Raw genomic sequence first — 20,458 nt, forward strand, 5'->3', positions numbered from 1 at the left:
TTTTTCTTGTTTATTTATTTATTTAAGAATAACCAGGAGTACACTCCAAGGCGCCACACTATGGAAGCATTTGTGTTTAGTGAGTCCGCCAGATGAGTGTCGGGAATGTTCTCTTGATAAGTGTGTGAATTGGACCGTTTTCCTGTTCAAAATGCGACAAGTACTTTTGGGTGTCAGACGCTCCCAAAACGACTTAAGTAGTACTTTAAAGTATTTTTACTTTAGTAATTTACACCACTGCCATTGTGTAGCAGAATTTAGCTACTGCAGTTTTCCAACAAAGAAATGGGATTCAAACAACAGCAAAGTGTTCACCCCACTACACCCCACCACGTTTTGTCATCCCTAATACTTCTTGTGGATGCTCTGTCAACATTCTGTGGTACAGTATTTACATTACCATGGTGTTGCAGAATTTAGCTATTGGGGTTTCCCTTGAATTTAAACTATTGTTAAAGTGGCGTGGGGGACTGTCAAAACAAAGCAGATATCTAACCAATTATCCTCAACCAAAGTCAAACATATGCTTTCCTACTAGGAGCAGTCGTGCATGTGGAAGGGAATATTAGTCAATCGCTCGTCCAATCGGAACCCAGTCAGACGTGACTAACCCTCATGTGAAACTTGTCTGGGCATTCCTCTATGGATTTGTAAGGAGGTATACAATAGGATAGAGGACTCATCTTTGCATCTTCCATGTGCATCCTTTATGCAACTTTATGGAAGGACAGCAGACGAGCTGTGGAAGAAACTTTCTGACTGTAGTGTCTTTACTTTCTTCCAAATCATTTAGCTGCAGTTTGCTCGATCGAGCTTGCCAGGCACAGTGGAACCAATGAAATAGTCCCAAAAAAGGCAAATACCACCTAGCTGGCACCGCAAACAGTCTCAGTTAAAGTACAAGATTTGAAGAAAACAAAATGATAACCTTTGGTCGGTTTTGCCACATGGTCAAGCAGAAATATCATGTTTTTTGGTTTTGAAATGCCAGAGGTTAGGCTACTGTTGTGCTGTTACTGTCTAACCTTTAGTTCAGAGACTTGTAAATGTGTATTGATATTCAAGAAGCAGAACCAACACCATGACTTGCCTTGCCTCGAAGCCCTCACACGACAATCGGACGATTCACTTGTCTGCACTCCAAATGAAACCAAAACTAACTCAGTTGTAATCGCCACTCACTTCAAACCCTGTCTGTATCTCAAACGGCACCCTATTACCTATTAAGTGCGCTATTCATGACCAGGGCCCATAGGGCTCTGTTCAAAAGTAATGCAGTATATAGGGAATAGGGTGCCATTTCAGACTCAGCCTCTTCCTCATTTAAGCTTCCTTATTCAATTGTCTTTACTTAGAGAGCTATTTACAAGATCGACAGACAGACAGACTGACGGACATGACTTTAAGCTAATTGCCCACATATTTGCATCGACATGTACTATTACCTCCCTGTAAAGCTATTACATCCTTTCCTTTTAGTACATAGTAGTAGGTAAATTGACAGACTGAATGTTTAGGCATGCCTCACTTGGTATCAGCTGGGTGTTCACTGTTCATGACCATGAGCTGAGGTGGAAGCGTTTGTGTTGAATTCTTTTTTGAAAGAAAGGTAACTACACCGAAAAAGGTTTGAGCAAGATACACTCTATGGTTGTTCTACTTACTTTTCCAACTTACATACAATTTCCTTCGACATTGTTACATTTTGAAGACGATTTTGTTGTAATCAGATGTTTTTAGTTTTCCTTTTCTCCCTGTCTCTCGGTTCTATATGCTTAGCATTGACAGTAAAATTGTCCTCAAACATCATCATTTCAATATTTCTCTGTGTGGTGATTCCCTGAAGAGGGTAGAATGAAGCCACGGGATGATGCAGGGTTGATGGCGTTACTCATTACATTAGTGCCATTACCGCAGTCTAAAGTGACATGGTTACTAATGTAGCGAAGAGACTTATTGTACTAGGGCCATCTTGTTTATCTCTTGCTGTCATTGAAGCTGTTGCTGTTATTGCAGAAGTAATGAAGCACAATAAAGCTATTTCTCCGTCCTTCCGTTCGCTCTCATCTTCCCACACTTCACCCCCCAGCATCTGCTCTTGCTTGAATATGTTTTTGGTCATATGAATGTTTTATTTGAGCCCTTTACATTAGTGTCTCCAGGAATTATTGCCCCCCCCCCCTTGGACTTTTCCCCATTTTCTTGTTTCACAACGTGGAATTAATTATAATGGATTTGATAAGTATTTTTTTGCAACTAAACTTACTCCATAATATTATATTAGATGGACTCTCTAAAGAAAAAAAAAAGACGAAAAACTGAAAATGTAATGTGTATTTCAAAGGTTAGATGTCTTCTTGGTTAGCGAGATAAAAAGAAAACAAAATTGTCACGGTCGTTGCTGGAAGAAGACCAAGGTGCAGCGTGGTCAGCGTACATATTCCTTTTATTAAGAAATGATGCCTACAAAAACAATAAACAATACAAAACAACCGTGAAGCTTAAGGGCTATGTGCCACAAACAAAGTTAACTTCCCACACTGAAAGGAGGGGAAAGGGCTACCTAAGTATGGTTCCCAATCAGAGACAACAACAGACAGCTGTCCCTGATTGAGAACCATACCCGGCCAAAACATAGAAATACAAAATCATAGAATGCCCACCCCAAATCACACCCTGACCAAACCAAATAGAGACATAAAAAGGCTCTCTAAGGTCAAGGTGTGACAAAAATAAGAAACACATTTTCTTCTAAATTGAATGCAGTGGTGTAAAGTACTTAAGTAAAAATACTTGAAAGTACTACATAAGTAGTTTTTTGAGCTATCACTAAACACATGCTTTGTTTGTAAATTATGTATGAGTGTTGGCTATCCGTAAATTAAAAAAACAAGAAAATGATGCCATCTGGTTTGCTTAATATAAGGAATTTGAAATGATTAATACTTTTACTTTTGATACTTAAAACGTATTATGGCTGCAGGGGCAGTATTGAGTAGCTTGGATGAAAGATGCCCATAGTAAACTGCCTGCTCCTCAGTTCCAGTTGCTAATATATGCATATTATTATTAGTATTGGACAGAAAACACTCTGAAGTTTCTAAAACTGTTTGAATGATATCTGTGAGTATAGCAGAACTCATATGGCAGGCAAAAACCTGAGAAGAAATCCAAACAGGAAGTGGGAAATCTGAGGTTGGTCGATTTTCAACCCAGCCCCTATTGAATACACAGTGGGATATGGATCTGTTTGCACTTCCTACGGCTTCCACTAGATGTCAACAGTCTGTAGAACCTTGTTTGATGCCTCTACTGTGAAGTGGGGCCGAAGGAGACAGGAATTAGTAAGGTCTACCATGACCTGACCATGCTCTGACCATGTGGGTTCACATGAGAGGGAGCTCTGTTCCATCGCACATCTGAAGTCAATGGTATTCTCCGGTTGGAATGTTATTCAAGATTTATGTTAAAAAATTCTAAAGATTGATTCAATACATCGTTTGACATGTTTCTACTGACTGTTATGGAACTTTTTGACATTCCATCTGCTTTTAGTGAACGCGCTTCCTGACTTTGGATTTATTTACCAAACACGCTAACAAAAATAGCTATTTGGACGTAAATGATGGACATTACCGAACAAAACAAACATTTCTTGTGGGAGTCCTGGGAGTGCATTCCGACGAAGATCAGCAAAGGTAAGTGAAGATTTATAACACTATTTATGAGTTTTGTTGACTGCACAATTTGGCGGGTAACTGTATGGCTTCCTTTTGTGGTTGAACGCTGTTCTCAGATTATTGAATATTGTGCTTTTGCCGTAAAGCTTTTTGAAATCTGACACAGCGGTTGCATTAAAAACAAGTGTATCTTTAATTCTATGTAAAACATGTATCTTTCATCAAAGTTTATGATGAGTATTTATGTTATTTGACGTGGCTCTCTGCAATTTCTCCAGATATTTTGGAGGCATTTCTGAACATGGCGCCAATCTAAACCTGAAGTTTTTGGATGTAAATATGAACTTTATCGAACAAAACATGTATGTGTAACATGAAGTCCTATGAGTGTCATCTGATGAAGATCATCAAAGGTTAGTGATTACTTTTATCTCTATTTCTGCTTTTTGTGACTCCTGTCTTTGGCTGGGAAAATGGCTGTGTTTTTCTGTGATTTTGCGGTGACCTAACATACTTGTTTGTGGTGCTTTCGCTGTAAAGCCTATTTGAAATCGGACACTTTGGTAGGATTAACAACAAGATTACCTTTAAAATGGTATAAGATACATGTATGTTTGAGGAATTTTAATTATGAGATTTCTGTTGTTTGAATTTTGCGCCCTGCACTTTCACTGGCTGTTGTCATATCATCCCGTTAACGGGATTGCAGCCATAAGAAGTTTTAAGTATATTTTAGCAATTACATTTACTTTTGATACTTAAGAATATTTAAATCCAAATACTTTTAGACTTTCACTCAAGTAGTATTTTACTGGGTGACTCACTTTTACTTGAGTCATTTTCTATTAAGGTACCTTTACTTTTACTCAAGTATGAGGTTTGGGTACTTTTTCCACCACTGATTGAATGCATAATTCAGAGATCTGCGATCGTATCCCAGAGTGGAGCAGGTTGAGAGCTTCAAGTTCCTTGGTGTCCACATCACCAACAAACTAGAATGGTCCAAACACACCAAGAAAGTCGTGGAGAGGGCACAACAAAGCCTATTCCCCCTCGGGAAACTAAAAAGATTTGGCATGGGTCCTCAGATACTCAAAAGGTTCTACAGCTGCAACATTGAGAGCATCCTGACTGGTTGCATCACTGCCTGGTACGGCAATTGCTCGGCCTCCGACCGCATGGCACTACAAAGGGTAGTGCGTAGGGCCCAGTACATCACTGGGGCTAAGCTGCCTGCCATCCACCAGGCGGTGTCAGAGGAAGGCCCTAAAAATTGTCAAAGACCCCAGCCACCCCAGTCATAGACTGTTCTCTCTACTACCGCATGGCAAGCGGTACTGGATTCCCAAGTCTAGGACAAAAAGGCTTCTCAACAGTTTTTACCCCCAAGCCATGCGACTCCTGAACAGGTAATCAAATGGCTACCTGGACTATTTGCATTGTGTGCCTCCCCAACCCCTCTTTTACGCTGCTGCTACTCTCTGTTTATCATATATGCATAGTCACTTTAACTATACATTCATGTACATATTGCCTCAATTGGCCCTTCAACCAGTGCCCCCGCACATTTGCTAACCGGGCTATCTGCATTGTGTCCCACCACCCGCCAACCCCTCTTTTACGCTACTGCTACTCTCTGTTTATCATATATGCATAGTCACTTTAACCGGTGCCTGTATATAGCCTCACTACTGTACAGTATATAGCCTCGCTACTGTTATCTTTCACTTTTTTTAACGTTTTTTTTTCTTTACTTACCTATTGTTCACCTAATACCTTTTTTTGCACTGTTGGTTAGAGCCTGTAAGTAAGCATTTCACCTGTTGTATTCGGCGCACGTGACAAATTTGATTATCCAAATAGGATCAGGTCCCCGTCTGTCTTTATAAAATGATTCATTTTGATCTAAAAGGCAGAACTGATCCTAGATCAGCACGCCTACATTGAGCAGCTTTGTGGATACGGGCCCTGATGTGATCTTGGATAGCAGCTACTGTGATTCCATGGACGTGTTCTTTCAAACTCACACAAGTCATGGCTGGAAACACACCACTAAATAAGGCAATTGGCATGCAGAGGCTCTTTGGAGGGTACTGTTACTGTAACAGCAATATATCCTACCACCAACGCACTACATGGCAGAGCAGCGTGTGCATGTGCGCGCGACAGCTTGTGGCTGTTCTGTGTCTGTGCTCTTGTCAGGTTAAGTATTAAGGTATACAGACAGGCCTTACTGCCAAAAGGCAGATGTGGAAAATTGCACATACCTGTCAATTTAGTTCCATGGCAGCTAGCAAGGCAGCATAGCTTGATATGCCTATCAGTCTTTCTTGGACATTTTTTACAAGAAAAAACATTTGAAATTCAAAAGGGAACATAGGTATACAATCTTTTTTTTTCCTTTTTGAAATAAGACCCATTTTCGTGAGACGTACAACAAGAATCAGAGGGGAGCACTGGTGTGGAAATCAAAGTCCCTTTTTATATAAGAAAATATGTGTTTTTCTTCTTCTCAAGCGAGATTCTTCGCTTTAAAAGGGGTGGGCTGGCAGAGATGTATTGGAAATATCCACTTTCATTCATCACTGGAGTTGCCTCACTCCTTAGAATTTTTCCCCAGACAATGGAATGAACACTTTCCTGTCTTTTAAAAGACAGTTCCCTGAGCCACTCAACTATCCTGTTTATCCTATATTCAGGGGTCTGTTTTTCAGAATGTTTATCTAGATCAAGAAGGTCCTGTTTTGTCTTAATTCCATTCCCCTATGTTCATTCTTAAAAGAAACAATGGGAATAAACACAATATATGTGGTTTAATAATTTAATAATTTTTTTTCTTCTCAATTTCATCCGAAAGCAATGAGGGACCACATCTGAAGGGAGGAATAGAATTCAACACAACCCACAATCCTTAAGATGTGGATTAAACATTCTGGGCCCCTGGGTGGTCCAGATAAATCTTCTATTTTTATTTTACCAACTGCACTTTCAACCCTGCACACCTTTGCATGTTTGTATTACGAATTCAGTGTCAAGCACACAGATCTTTCATCTTACTAGTCATGTCATAAACTTTTCTTATACAGTATTCCATACAGCCCATCTTGACATTGCAACCTGCAATCCTAAAGCGATTGCTTTCATATTCGCTCCAGAGTAAATTAAAAGTCGAAAGCTTTCTCTGAAAGTATGTCGCTCATGAAATATAGTGTGTGAGGTGGAAAATCCCAGAGATTTACACTGGAGACACAATATCTAGTTTGTGTACATTGATATTGAGCCAGGCCTCTTCTCTAAGGATTTTGATTATGTAAGATGCATTCTGTTGACTTTTATCAAGGCAGAGACTCAAGACCTCAGTAAAGTGACAAACTCTCTTTTTCAAATAAAAAGAAATGGTGAAAGTGTTTGATGACTTTATGATGATATTTCCTTATGAATTATTGAGGAGTCCGTATAACAGAATTCCCACCATTTACTTTCACGGGTCCATGGAAATGATCGCCCCACACACACGCAACACACACATTTCTTAGATGTATTTTATCCGTTGCGAACGTACCCTTGATCATCAATACAATAACAGCCCTTCTATCATTTGCATTCATCTTCCTCGCCTGCTATCCAACTATCTATTCTAATTTGCATATCTTTCAACCTACACTGGTGTATGTCTGTGTCACAGGATGTATTGATGGGCTTTGATAAAGATATATTGTTTAGGCTGTCATTTCTCCCTTTTTTTGATCGAAAGGTTACCCAGTGATTTATATACGCTTATATATGCATTTATGCCTTCATTTTCATAAATTTGATTTCTGGCAATGTAGCTCAATCGTATCGCTCTCTCCTTTGGAGTCTGATTGGCTGTTGCGATTTGCGTACATTTGGTGTCTTTTTCTTTGGTGCTGTTTGGAATCAGCAGTGCTTATCCCAAAAATTACAGAGAATGAAGCCCATGTCTGTTTACCACTGAATAGCTGATACACAGGTGGGAGTATTACTTTAATGCAGTAGTTTTTATGTCAATATCAAATCACTTCTGGCTAACCTTGCTGTAACAGATTTCCATTAAAATAGGCAAAAATGGCTTTTTAACAAAAAACAATTTCTCAAGCAATAATTTAGCTAGGACTGTCTGGGAGTGGTCTGAGTGGGGAGAGGAAAACTGAAAAGTAGCTGTTATTGGAACTCTCTTTGTTTTTGGTCTATTAACCAATTTACCGCATGTTGATGTTACCATAGAATGCCGAAACTCCCGCCCATGCAAACCTACTGATTAGAGGGTCCTGTGTAGAATGTATTTTCAATCAGCAACTATCAGGAAATAGCATGGATCCAGTTTCTTCACATGTCTATGTTTTGGTTTCATCAGCTGTTGTACCACCTGATATTAAACAAAGGAAAAACAACGACTAAATCCTAAAGTATTAAGTACTAAATCCATATAGTCTTGGCGTGAAGTGGTGGGAGAGTGATGTTCTTTATGTAGGTCTACTGCATGAAATGCTTGGGGACGTTCATATTCCCCCACAAGCCTCACCATGTGTTCACAGCATGTTCCTACATGAGTATGAGTGCCTCTAGCGCCTACAGGAGTGTCCCTAGTAGAAGATGCCCTTAAGCTGCACTTCCTGCATTTGTGTGTGTGTGTGTGTGTGTGTGTGTGTGTGTGTGTGTGTGTGTGTGTGTGTGTGTGTGTGTGTGTGTGTGTGTGTGTGTGTGTGTGTGTGTGTGTGTGTGTGTGTGTGTGTGTGTGTGTGTGTGTGTGTGTGTGTGTGTGTGTGTGTGTGTGTGTGTGCTGTTAGGGGACAGATAGCAGCTTCCCCAATGTGCTTTGTGCTCCACTACTCCCACAGTTGGACTTCCTGACGTAGGTGGAGGATCTCTTGAAAGTAGCCCTTGGGGGAGCATGTTTGAGAGGCATAGCGATACGGGTGTGGTGGTGCCGGTAGGATTAGATGCAGGGTTAAGTGTCAACAGATATACAAGATCTCTCAGACCATGTAAGCCAGTTTGGTATTGTGCTTGTAACTACTTTTAATGGAGACGATGTAGACCAACTAGACTTGTCGATCTAAACCAATTATGTTAACTACACTTCCAACTAGACTATACATCTAAGACAACTAAAAGGTGAAGCAAGCACACACATTTTCTTCAGGAAATGTATTTTTTTCTAGTTTGATAAATGATACCAATGAGGTCGATCACAATGTAGAAGTTGAAGGGAGACTTGTTTTGTGGAGCAGATGCGTTGGTTTATTCCATCTCTATTCCCCAGTGTGCACAGACGTTGGCTTAATGTCATTTCATTGAAATTACGTGGATACAACGTTGATTCAACCAGTGTGTGCCCAGTGGGTTCACCCTCGCCCTCTTTCACTTTTTGGTAAGCTTGACAAGAGCCTGTATCTATGAATATGCAATAATGTGAATATGCATGCCGCTTAATGCCTGTTGAACTTTTCTGTTTTAATTATCCGTGGACAAATGCTTATTGGCCAACAATATTTTTTTTTGAAAGGTCAATGAAATTGGAAAAAGGGATTTGTGTTTTGGTAGGACAAGCCAGATGTATTTTGAAGTGTAGGGATTTGGCTGGCATTTGCACAAAGAAGTGATCGACAGAGACTTTCCCAAGGTGATATAGTATTGTATTGTATTAACTCAACAAGTAATTATGAGATAATTGTTCAAAACGATCAAGTAATCTGTTACCTTCTGTTGTTACCTTTTGAAATCGAAATGCCTCATTTACATTGACTAATTACTTTTCACAAGAAAACGGGGGTATCACTTGGCAAAGTGCCCGACATCACGGTAAATCCATTTAAAGGCATAAATGAATCCCATTTTTGTGCAGCAGATTTTACCTCACAATCAAGTTGAACAATCAACTATATACACTCAGTTAATGTATCTAGCCTCATATAGTACATTCCCATAGGGGAGAGGAACACACACAAACAAAAGAGAGTCAAGTTTATCAAGAAAACTATTTACACACACACTCACACCTTTATAAATGAGTCACCAGGGAAGACAAGAACCGGCACCTTCCTGGACTTAAAAGGGTGAGGATAAAGTTGTGAGAGCTGGTAGTTAAATGTCGTTCTGTGTTGAATGAACAATCTGAAGCTTTTCCTGCATTGCTGTCCGTTATTTTCAACACTTTCCATCTTCCTTTCAGACCACCATTTGGAAATTTCTGAGTGGCACATTGAAAGCATCTCTAAGGTCCTTGGGAAGTGGAACGGAAAATATCCACTCTTGATTATAATGCTAGTCACACACACAAAATAAAACATTCCATGCAATGCACAAACACATATGTCTACAGTCAGTCAGATATGCCACCAGTATAAATAAATCAGTTGCCAGCACCAGCCATTTAAATCCGTGCTCGTTGCCAGCCCCTAAAGAGAGCTGGCATTCTTACATTCATTATGGCTGCCATTTGGAGAATCACCTGAGGGTAGGCGTGGGGCCTGATCAAACAGAACGCACAATTCATTCAACACAGATAGATGGATGGATAGATAGATCATCTCCAGTACCTCTGTTCAGCAGTACAGAGAGGTATCACAAACAGCACCTTACTATGAAACAGTCTACACACTGTATGATAACCTTTAGAAAGAGATTAGCTACATTTAGTGCTGTCTGTTGCCAAGAATATCGAGCGTTTGTTAGGCTGTGGCCACACAGAGACACATGAAAACGGATACACATTCATCATTGTCCGTTTTTGTCCGTCAAAAGTTCAACCCAAGTCAACGATTTTTGGACGAGTTGGAGGGCCAACTTATTGTGACTTTCAACAGACAATCATCTCCGTCGTGATCATCCATCAATGGATAACTCCCATTGTAAACACTTTTTTTTTTACATAAATGTTTTATTTCAATTCATACGATTCATACAATACATACATATATTTTTAAAGGCTCCCCCCACCCCGCTGGCAATCAGATTTTAAATACTATCATAGGATAAAAAATAAACAAATATTACATTTACATAATAAATCTACTGAACAATACATCATATAGCATCCAAAATAGTTACAAATGATTTATATACACTACCATTCAAAAGTTTGAGTCACTTAGAAATGTCATTGTTTTTGAAAGAAAATGTAAAAAAATAATAATAATAACATCAAATTTATCAGAAATACAGTGTAGACATTGTAAATGTTGTAAATGACTATTGTAGCTGGAAATGGCTGATTTTTAATGGAATATCTACATAGGTGTACAGAAGCTCATTATCAGCAACCATCACCCACTCATGTGTTCCAATAGTACGTTGGGTTAGCTAATCCAAGTTTATCATTTTAAAAGGCTAATTGAAAAATCTTTTTAAATTATGTTAGTACAGCTAAAAACTATTGTTCTGATTGAAGAAGCAATAAAACTGTCCTTCTTTAGACTAGTTGAGTATCTGGAGCATCAGCATTTGTGGGTTCGATTAAATGTTCAATATGGCTAGAAAAAAAGAACTTCCTTCTGAAACTCGTCAGTCTATTCTTGTTCTGAGAAATGAAGGCTATTCCATGCGAGAAATTGCCAAGAAACTGAAGATCTCGTACAACGCTGTGTACTACTAACATAATATTAAAAGGTTTTCTAATGATCATTTAACCTTTTAAAATTATAAACTTGGAGGATTAGCTAACACAACGTACCATTGGAACACAGGAGTGATGGTTGCTGATAATGGGCCTTTGTAGGCCTATGTAGATATTCCATAAAAAATCATCCGTTTCCAGCTAAAATAGTCATTTAAAACATTAACAATGTCCACACTGTATTTCTGATCGATTTGATGTTATTTTAATAGACCAAAAATGTGCTTTTCTTTAAAAAAAAAGGACATTTCTAAGTGACCCCAAACTTTTGAACAGTAGTGTACATTAATGGATGTAAATGCCCATTGGATAAGAGTTCAGAAATGTCCACTGTTGCTTTTTTTGATATGTCCAGAGTGGACACTTTGGCCCTGCTGATCCACACATTTCCTTAAATGTGAGCAACCATTGTTGCAATGGTAACTATTGAGGTGGAATTCACCTTTGTACAATTCTTTTTCTTAGCAGCTGTGGTTCCTGCCAACTGCACTGTCCAAGTCATCACAAAGCAACATCAATATTGTCTCTAATGGCAATTTTTTAGAGATTACATCGTTGATTTAGGCTTAACACGTCATTTTCGGAGACAAAATGTATGTCTGCCTGCAGCCTTACGTTATAATAACAATATATCCAATGGCATTTATCTAAAGCTACTTACATTCATGCGTGCATACATTTTCCGTGTGGGTGGCCCCAGTGAGAATCGAACCCATGACGTTGCAAGTGCCATGCTCTTACCGACTGAGCCACACAGAACACTATTCCCATTGGGTTGGTGTTGTGTTTTAATTAACTCTTCTTTTCTGTTGCTTACATCAACCTCATCTTAAATGTCCCTCAAAGCTCAATTTATCCCTGGATGGCAGTGGTTTACACACAAGCGTGCACACACAGTACACAAACACGTATGCAAGAACACACACACACACACACACGTTCCTCCTCAGGAAGATGTCAGTGAGACAGACTATCATGTTCTCCACAAGCAGATTACTCAGTCATGAACAGTGCAGCGGGATTTGCAATCATACACGCACTTCTCATTGGCCTGCCACAGACACAGAGTGGTGCTCTGTCAAACTGTGATTAGGACCTATAGAATGTTCTGGCTCCTTCACTGGAATTAAATAGGTTTTCCCGCTGGCTTTAGTGACCGACGGACGTTCCACTCAAGTCGAAGCGGAGCATTGGTGAAATAACCTGTGCCGCCTGACTGAGCCTTAGACTGTGAAAATGGTTGCTGCCTCCCAAAACAATGGTCAATCACATTCAGAGAGGTTTTTCCAGACTGAGCTCCGGAGTTTTTTCTCAGCTTCCTCTTGGGAATCTGTAAAAGCAATGAACAAAGACCTCTCCATCACAGTTGACAACTCCACAGTGTTGCCCTCCCAGAGTACAAAGAACCTTGGCGTGACCCTGTCATTCTCTGCAAACATCAAACCCCTGTAACTTATCCAGAACACTGCAGCACGCTTGGATTTCAACCTTCCCAAGTTCTCTCATGTCACCCCGCTGCTCATGTCACCCCGCTGCTCCGCACACTCCACTGGCTTCCAGTCTAAGCTGGCATCCACTACAAGACCATGGTGCTTACCTACAGAGCAGCAAGAGGAACTGCCCCTCACTACCTTCAAGCTATGCTCAAACCCTACACCCCAACCCGAGCACTACGTTCTGCCGCCTCATCTCTTGGCCCTCCCACCCCTACGGGAGGGCTCCTGCTCAGCCCAGTCCAAGCTCTTCTCTGTCCTGGCACCCCAATGGTGGAACCAGCTTCCCCCTGAAGCTAGGACTGCAGAGTCCCTGCCCATCTTCCCGAAAACATCAGAAATCCCCCCCCTTCGCTTTCTACTTCTGACTCTACTGATAGCTACTTTATTGAGGAAACATGTACTCTCTGTGCAGTAGGCGATTTTAGCATGTCAATCTTGGTGGGGCAAACAACCAAGTTTTTTTAGATTCATGCCAGCGAAGCCACTAAACAATACATTAAATGCACAATAACGGTGACAAACGGTGCCCACAAACTGTTAGGGTCGTCATAAAGCTGTTCCAACAGTGGAGGTTATGGCTGACTTGATTAAATAAATATGGTTTCTATTGACTCCTCGTGGATTTGTGTCATGTCGACATGAGTTTTGACTTTTGAACCATACACAAACATTATTACATGTTCAGTAAATTCAAATGTTTGTTGTTATACAATAAGTATAAGCAAGTGCAAGCAAACGAGCTGCGATGTGGTATGCCCATTCGTTCAGCAATTTTGAAATGGACAGCGACAGAAATTCCGATAGACGTTAGTTCAGATAAATTCAGATAAAAAAAGGTGTTGAGGCCTTAACTTTACTCTTCTTTAAGTCACCACAAAGTCTCCCAGACTCAGCGGTTAGCCTACCAATTGAAGTAGTAAAGGTCTAAAAAGGAAGGACAATACAATCACGAGGATCCACTTTTATAGACAATATAAAGACGCGCTGACAGAGCCTTGAGCAAACAAAACAACCCTCGCAATAGGAACTGGAATTACGTGGGTCAATTACTGAACTTTTTGTTGAACAAAAATATTTGAATGGGAAGAGACTGTCTCTGGCAAACACGATTACGAGGAGGGGATACTATAATATCATGTTGTTGGTTCTGTAAGTTATAGACATAGTGTCCCCATGAGTGACAGGACACTGACCCTATCACGACGCAACTAGAGAACATTACCAACCCTTACGGTCTGTATTCTTCGCTGGCTGCCCCACCCCCACAGAAAGCGCCGAGCTAGGCTGAAACACCTGCATTTTGGAGCGTCATTTCCCCTTCCCCACTTTAAATTAATGTTGTTTTCAACTATAGTAGGGAGTCCATTAGTTGGCTGCACCGTATGAGTAATCACCCATTTATCCATTTCCGATTGTCATGATGTACTTTATAGAGGCACTCTTGTAGTCATACAAAATTAAACATTTGACACAAACACATAGAATATTTGTCTAATGCCAGTCACACATACAAAATTAAACATTCCATGCAATACACAAACACATATCCTATGTCTACAGTCAGTCAAATATGCCACCAGTAGAAATCAATCAGTTGCCACCACCAGCCATTTAAACCTTGCTCGGCCAAGGCACCTGACTGAGAGCTGGAATGGTTACATTCACCATGGCTGCCATCTGTCTGTTGCTAAGAATATTGAGCCTTTGTTAGGAAGTGGCCACACAGAGACACATGAAAACGGATACACATTCATCTTTGTCCGTTTTTGTCCGACAATTTTTTTGGAACTAGTTAGATACGCACAAAGGCCAACATATTGTGCGTTTAACGGTTTTCCAGAATTTAGAGGGATCATTAACAGAGTCGGCCATAACGCTAAGAAAGTAGTTTGATTGGACTGTTTAACCGGGGCGGTGCACCTATCTCTCAATCGTCTAAATAGCTGCCAATTAGCTAACAGTTTGACTAGCCTTGGCCCACTTGATTTCTTATAAAGAGGAGGTCTGAGAGTGCAGGAGGGCACCATGGATTAGTTACGTTTTTGACTCTGAGTTGTTTGAAAGGGGCATGTTTATTATCCAGTGAGATGGATGAGAAAAGCATAAGTGCAAAAACAGGGTTTGGTATGCTGCTAGTAGAAAAAAGCTCTGAAAAATATAGATAATGTAGGAACACCTGTGGTGAGAATTTCTTAAAATTTCTCTTCACAATATTACGAGGGTCAGAGTTTTTCAATTTGATATCTCAAATGCAAGCACTAGGACAGTGGTCATTGATATCATTTGTAAAAACAACACTAGCCAAATACTTATGGGGATGGTTAGTGTCACGTTCCTGACCTATTTATGTTAGTTTTTGTGTGTTAGTTGGTCAGGACGTGAGGTTGGGTGGGCATTCTATGTTATCTGTTTCTATGTTGGTTTTGGTTTGCCTGGTATGGCTCTTGATTAGAGGCAGGTGGTTTGCGTTTGCCTCTAATTAAGAGTCATATTTAGGTAGGGCATTCTCACTGTTTGTTTGTGGGTGATTGTCTCCTATGTCTGTATGTACGTTCGTACCACATGGGACTGTAGCGTTTGTTTGTTTCGTTTTCGTTTCGATGTCGTCTGTTTCCTGTACGTAAGTTTATGTTTAGTTATGTAAGTTTATGTTCAGGTCTCGTCAACGTCGTTTTCTTGTTTTGTAGTTTGAAAGTGTTTTGTTTCGTTTCGTGTTGCCATCATATTGTATAATAAAGATGGCTTATTTCCCAAAGCCTGCGTTTTGGTCTGAAGATCCTTCTCTCCTCACCTCGTCCGAGGATGAGGAGAGCGTCAGTCGTTACAGAATCACCCACCACGCTAAGACCAAGCGGCAAAGGGAAACTAAACGGAGTAAGGGACAGGAGAGAAAGGATTTCTGGACATGGGAGCAAATAATGAATGGAGAAGGTCCCTGGGCTAAGGCAGGAGAAAATCGCCGTCCCAAAGCTGAGCTAGAGGCACGGAGGAGAGCAGAGGCTACCGGGGAGAGGAACCGGAGCTATGAGGGAACGCGTCTGGCACGGAAGCCAAAAAAGCCCGTGAGTAATTCCCAAAAATTTCTTGGGGGGGGGCTAGGAGATAGTGGGCCAAGGGCAGGTAGGAGACCTGCGCCCACTTCCCAGGCTTACCGTGGAGAGCGGGAGTACGGGCAGGCGCCGTGTTACGCAGTAGAGCGCACGGTGTCTCCTGTACGAGTGCATAGCCCAGTGCGGGTTATTCCACCTCCCCGCACTGGTAGGGCTAGATTGAGTATTGAGCCAGGTGTCATGAGGCCGGCTCAACGCGTCTGGTCTCCAGTGCGTCTCCTCGGGCCGGCATACATGGCACCTGCCTTACGCATGGTTTCCCCGGTTCGCCTACATAGGCCGGTGCGGGTTATTCCACCTCCCCGCACTGGTCGGGCAACCGGGAGCATTCAACCAGGTAAGGTTGGGCAGGCTCAATGCTCAAGAGTGCCAGTACGTCTCCACGGTCCGGTATTTCCGGCACCACCTCCCCGCCCCAGCCTAGTACCTACAGTGTATACACTACGCACTAGGCTACCAGTGCGTATCCTGAGCCCTGTTCCTCCTCCACGCACTCTCCCTGTAGTGCGTGTATCTAGCCCGGTGCCTCCAGTTCCGGCACCACGCACTAAGCTACCAGTGCGTCTCCAGAGCCCTAAACACACTGTATCTTCTCCCCCTACTAATCCTGATGTGCTTGTCCTCAGTCCGGTGTCACCAGTGCCGGTACCTCGCATCAGGGATAGAGTAGGCTTTGAGAGTACAGTGTGCCCTGTTCCTGCTCCCCGCACTAGTAGGAAGGTGCTTATCATTAGCACGGTGCCTCCAGTTCCGGCACCACGCACCAGGTCTACAGTGCGCCATATCCGGCCAGAGCCATCCGTCTCACCAGCGCCATCTGAGCCATCCGTCTCCCCAGCGCCATCTGAGCCATCTGTCTCCCCAGCGCCATCTGAGCCATCCGTCTCCCCAGCGCCATCTGAGCCATCCGTCTCCCCAGCGCCGTCTGAGCCATCCGTCTGCCAGGAGCCTGCAAAGCCGCCCGTCTGCCATGAGCCTGCAAAGCCGCCCGTCTGCCATGAGCCTACAGAGCCGTCAGCCAGACAGGAGCCGCTAGAGCCGTCAGCCAGACAGGAGCCGCTAGAGCCGTCAGCCAGACAGGATCTGCCAGAGCCGCCAACCAGACAGGATCTGCCAGAGCCGCCAACCAGACAGGATCTGCCAGAGCCGCCAACCAGACAGGATCTGCCAGAGCCGCCAACCAGACAGGATCTGCCAGAGCCGCCAACCAGACAGGATCTGCCAGAGCCGTCAGAGAGCCATGAGCAGCCAGAGCCGCCAGCGAGCCATGAGCAGCCAGAGCCGTCAGAGCGCCATGAGCAGCCAGAGCCGTCAGAGCGCCATGAGCAGCCAGAGCCGTCAGAGCGCCATGAGCAGCCAGAGCCGTCAGAGCGCCATGAGCAGCCAGAGCCGTCAGAGCGCCATGAGCGTCGAGAGCCGTCAGCCTGCCATGAGCGTCGAGAGCCGTCAGCCTGCCATGAGCGTCGAGAGCCGTCAGCCTGCCATGAGCGTCGAGAGCCGTCAGCCTGCCATGAGCGTCGAGAGCCGTCAGCCTGCCATGAGCGTCGAGAGTCGTCAGTCAGCCATGAGCTGCCCTTCAGCCTGAAAAGGCTAGATACCCAGAACTGCCCATCAGTCCAGAGCTGTCTCTCTGTCCGGAGCTGCCTTTCAGTCCGGAGTTGCCCCTCTATCCTGATCTCCCTCTCTATCTTTATCTACTTCTATATTCTTATCTATCCCTCTGTCTTGATTTATCTCTCTGTCAAGGTGTTGTCCTTATTAGATATGTTGTTAAGGGGATTTTGTGGGGGTCAAAAGAGGGTGAACATTCTTGGAGGGAGGAAGTTAGGATGGATTATGGTGGGGTGGGAACCGCGCCCGGAGCCTGAGCCACCACCGTGGTTAGATGCCCACCCAGACCCTCCCCTAGACTTTGTGCTGGTGCGTCCGGAGTTCGCACCTTGTGGGGGGGGTACTGTCACGTTCCTGACCTATTTATGTTAGTTTTTGTGTGTTAGTTGGTCAGGACGTGAGGTTGGGTGGGCATTCTATGTTATCTGTTTCTATGTTGGTTTTGGTTTGCCTGGTATGGCTCTTGATTAGAGGCAGGTGGTTTGCGTTTGCCTCTAATTAAGAGTCATATTTAGGTAGGGCATTCTCACTGTTTGTTTGTGGGTGATTGTCTCCTATGTCTGTATGTACGTTCGTACCACATGGGACTGTAGCGTTTGTTTGTTTCGTTTTCGTTTCGATGTCGTCTGTTTCCTGTACGTAAGTTTATGTTTAGTTATGTAAGTTTATGTTCAGGTCTCGTCAACGTCGTTTCTTGTTTTGTAGTTTGAAAGTGTTTTGTTTCGTTTCGTGTTGCCATCATATTGTATAATAAAGATGGCTTATTTCCCAAAGCCTGCGTTTTGGTCTGAAGATCCTTCTCTCCTCACCTCGTCCGAGGATGAGGAGAGCGTCAGTCGTTACAGTTAGTCAGGATATCAAGTCAACGTTTATTTGTCACGTGCGCCGAATACAACAGGTGTAGACCTTACAGTGAAATGCTTACTTACAGGCTCTAACCAACAGTGCAAATAAGGTCAATCAATGAGGATAGACATATTGATATGTCATGAAGTATTGATCTTCTTCAGAAATCAACATTGTTTGCTTCCTCACTGACTGGGCACACCAGCCCAAGACTGATAACTAACACTGAAAGGCATTCATATCTTCAAAAAGCTATCTCTTCCTCAGTTCCCTCTGAAAACAACATCAAATTTAACATGAATTGGGAAAGCGAATCTGAGTATTCAGAGGCTTTGAGAGAAAAAAAACAAAAGCATGGATGGCTGCTGATATCAGAACTGGAATCAAAGGGGACAACAGGATGCATGATGTATTACGTCAGGTATCCTCTGACTCATGAGGTGGGGACGACAGCACCGCATTACACTACATCACATAGAACCACGGATGCACCACAGCAATCTGCAAAGCTCCACAGCCCTGCCGGTTTTTGTTCCTTGCTTTTTGACAAACATTCTATGATCGGCAATGGAGATCAAACACCAATTTTTTTTTGCCTGGTCGAAACTCAGTAGCTGATTATCAACAGAAGAGAACGAAAACAAGAAGACGTTGACTACGGCCCTCGTGGGTCGAAATTGTGCCCTGCTGCATTCACCCCATGTGCTGTTCTGTGAAAGAGCCACTCCACTCCAAGATAGCATAGAGAAGTTAAATCCCCCCGACCCAATGTTCTTTCTCTGAGTAATCTAGCCGTGCTGAGCCCGAGGGGCAGCACAGATAGGGGTGTGATTGCTTTGTGAGTGCCTGGCAGGCCTCACTCTTTAATTTGGGACCAGGGGGTCCATCAGGACCTTGAGTAGGAGCAGCATTGCATTGAGCATTGTTTTCAAGGACCGGCTCATCTCAAAAGACTGGAGCAAAATAAGACACGAGAAGATAAGATAGTGCTTGAATTGATTCTGAGGCGCTTGGTTATTGCCCGGAGCAATATTTTAGATTTAGAACGCAGAGGAAATCTTCTCAAATGAATCCCGTTGTTTTTTAAAACATCTATTGTTCACTGCTTTTAAAAACTCCCAAGAGGAAGCTGAGAAAAAACTCTTGAGCTCAGTCTGGAAAATCGGAACGCAATTGACCATTGTTTTGCAGCAGGGGAGGCAGCAACCGTGTTCGGTGTCTAAGGCTCAGTTGAGTTGTGCAGGTTATTTCTCCAATGCACCGCTTTGAATCGAGTGGAATGTCCGTGGATCACTGCAGCCAGCATTTCATCCCAGTGAAGGAGCCGGAACGTTCTGTAGGTCCTAATCGCAGTTTGACAGAGCGCAACTCCGTGCCTGTGGAAGGCCAATGAGAAGTGCTTGTATGATTGCAGGGCCAACTGCACTGTTCATGACTGAGTAATCTGCTTGTGGAGAACATGATAGTCTGTCTCACTGACATCTTCGTGAGGAGGAACGTGTGTGTGTGTGTGTGTGTGTGTGTGTGTGTGTGTGTGTGTGTGTGTGTGTGTGTGTGTGTGTGTGTGTGTGTGTGTGTGTGTGTGTGTGTGTGTGTGTGTGTGTGTGTGTGTGTGTGTGTTCTTGCTTGAGTGTGTGCATACTGTGTGTGCGCATGTGTGTGTAAGCCACTGCCATTCAGGGATAAATTGCGCTTTCAGGGAAATCTAAGATGGAAAATAAAAGATGAGGTTCATGTAAGCAAAAGAAAAGGAGAGGTAAACACACAACAACCCAATGGGAATAGTGTCCTGTGGGTCTCAATTGGTAGAGCATGGTACTTGCACCATCATGGGTTTGATTCCCGGTGGGGCCACACACACAGAACATTTATGCAAGCATGACTCTAAGTCGCTTTGGATTTATTATATATACACTGCTCAAAAAAATAAAGGGAACACTTAAACAACACAATGTAACTCCAAGTCAATCACACTTCTGTGAAATCAAACTGTCCACTTAGGAAGCAACACTGACTGACAATAAATTTCACATGCTGTTGTGCAAATGGAATAGACAAAAGGTGGAAATTATAGGCAAT

Source organism: Salvelinus fontinalis, chromosome 5, assembly GCF_029448725.1.
Source record: "Salvelinus fontinalis isolate EN_2023a chromosome 5, ASM2944872v1, whole genome shotgun sequence".
In the NCBI taxonomy this organism is placed as follows: domain Eukaryota; kingdom Metazoa; phylum Chordata; class Actinopteri; order Salmoniformes; family Salmonidae; genus Salvelinus; species Salvelinus fontinalis.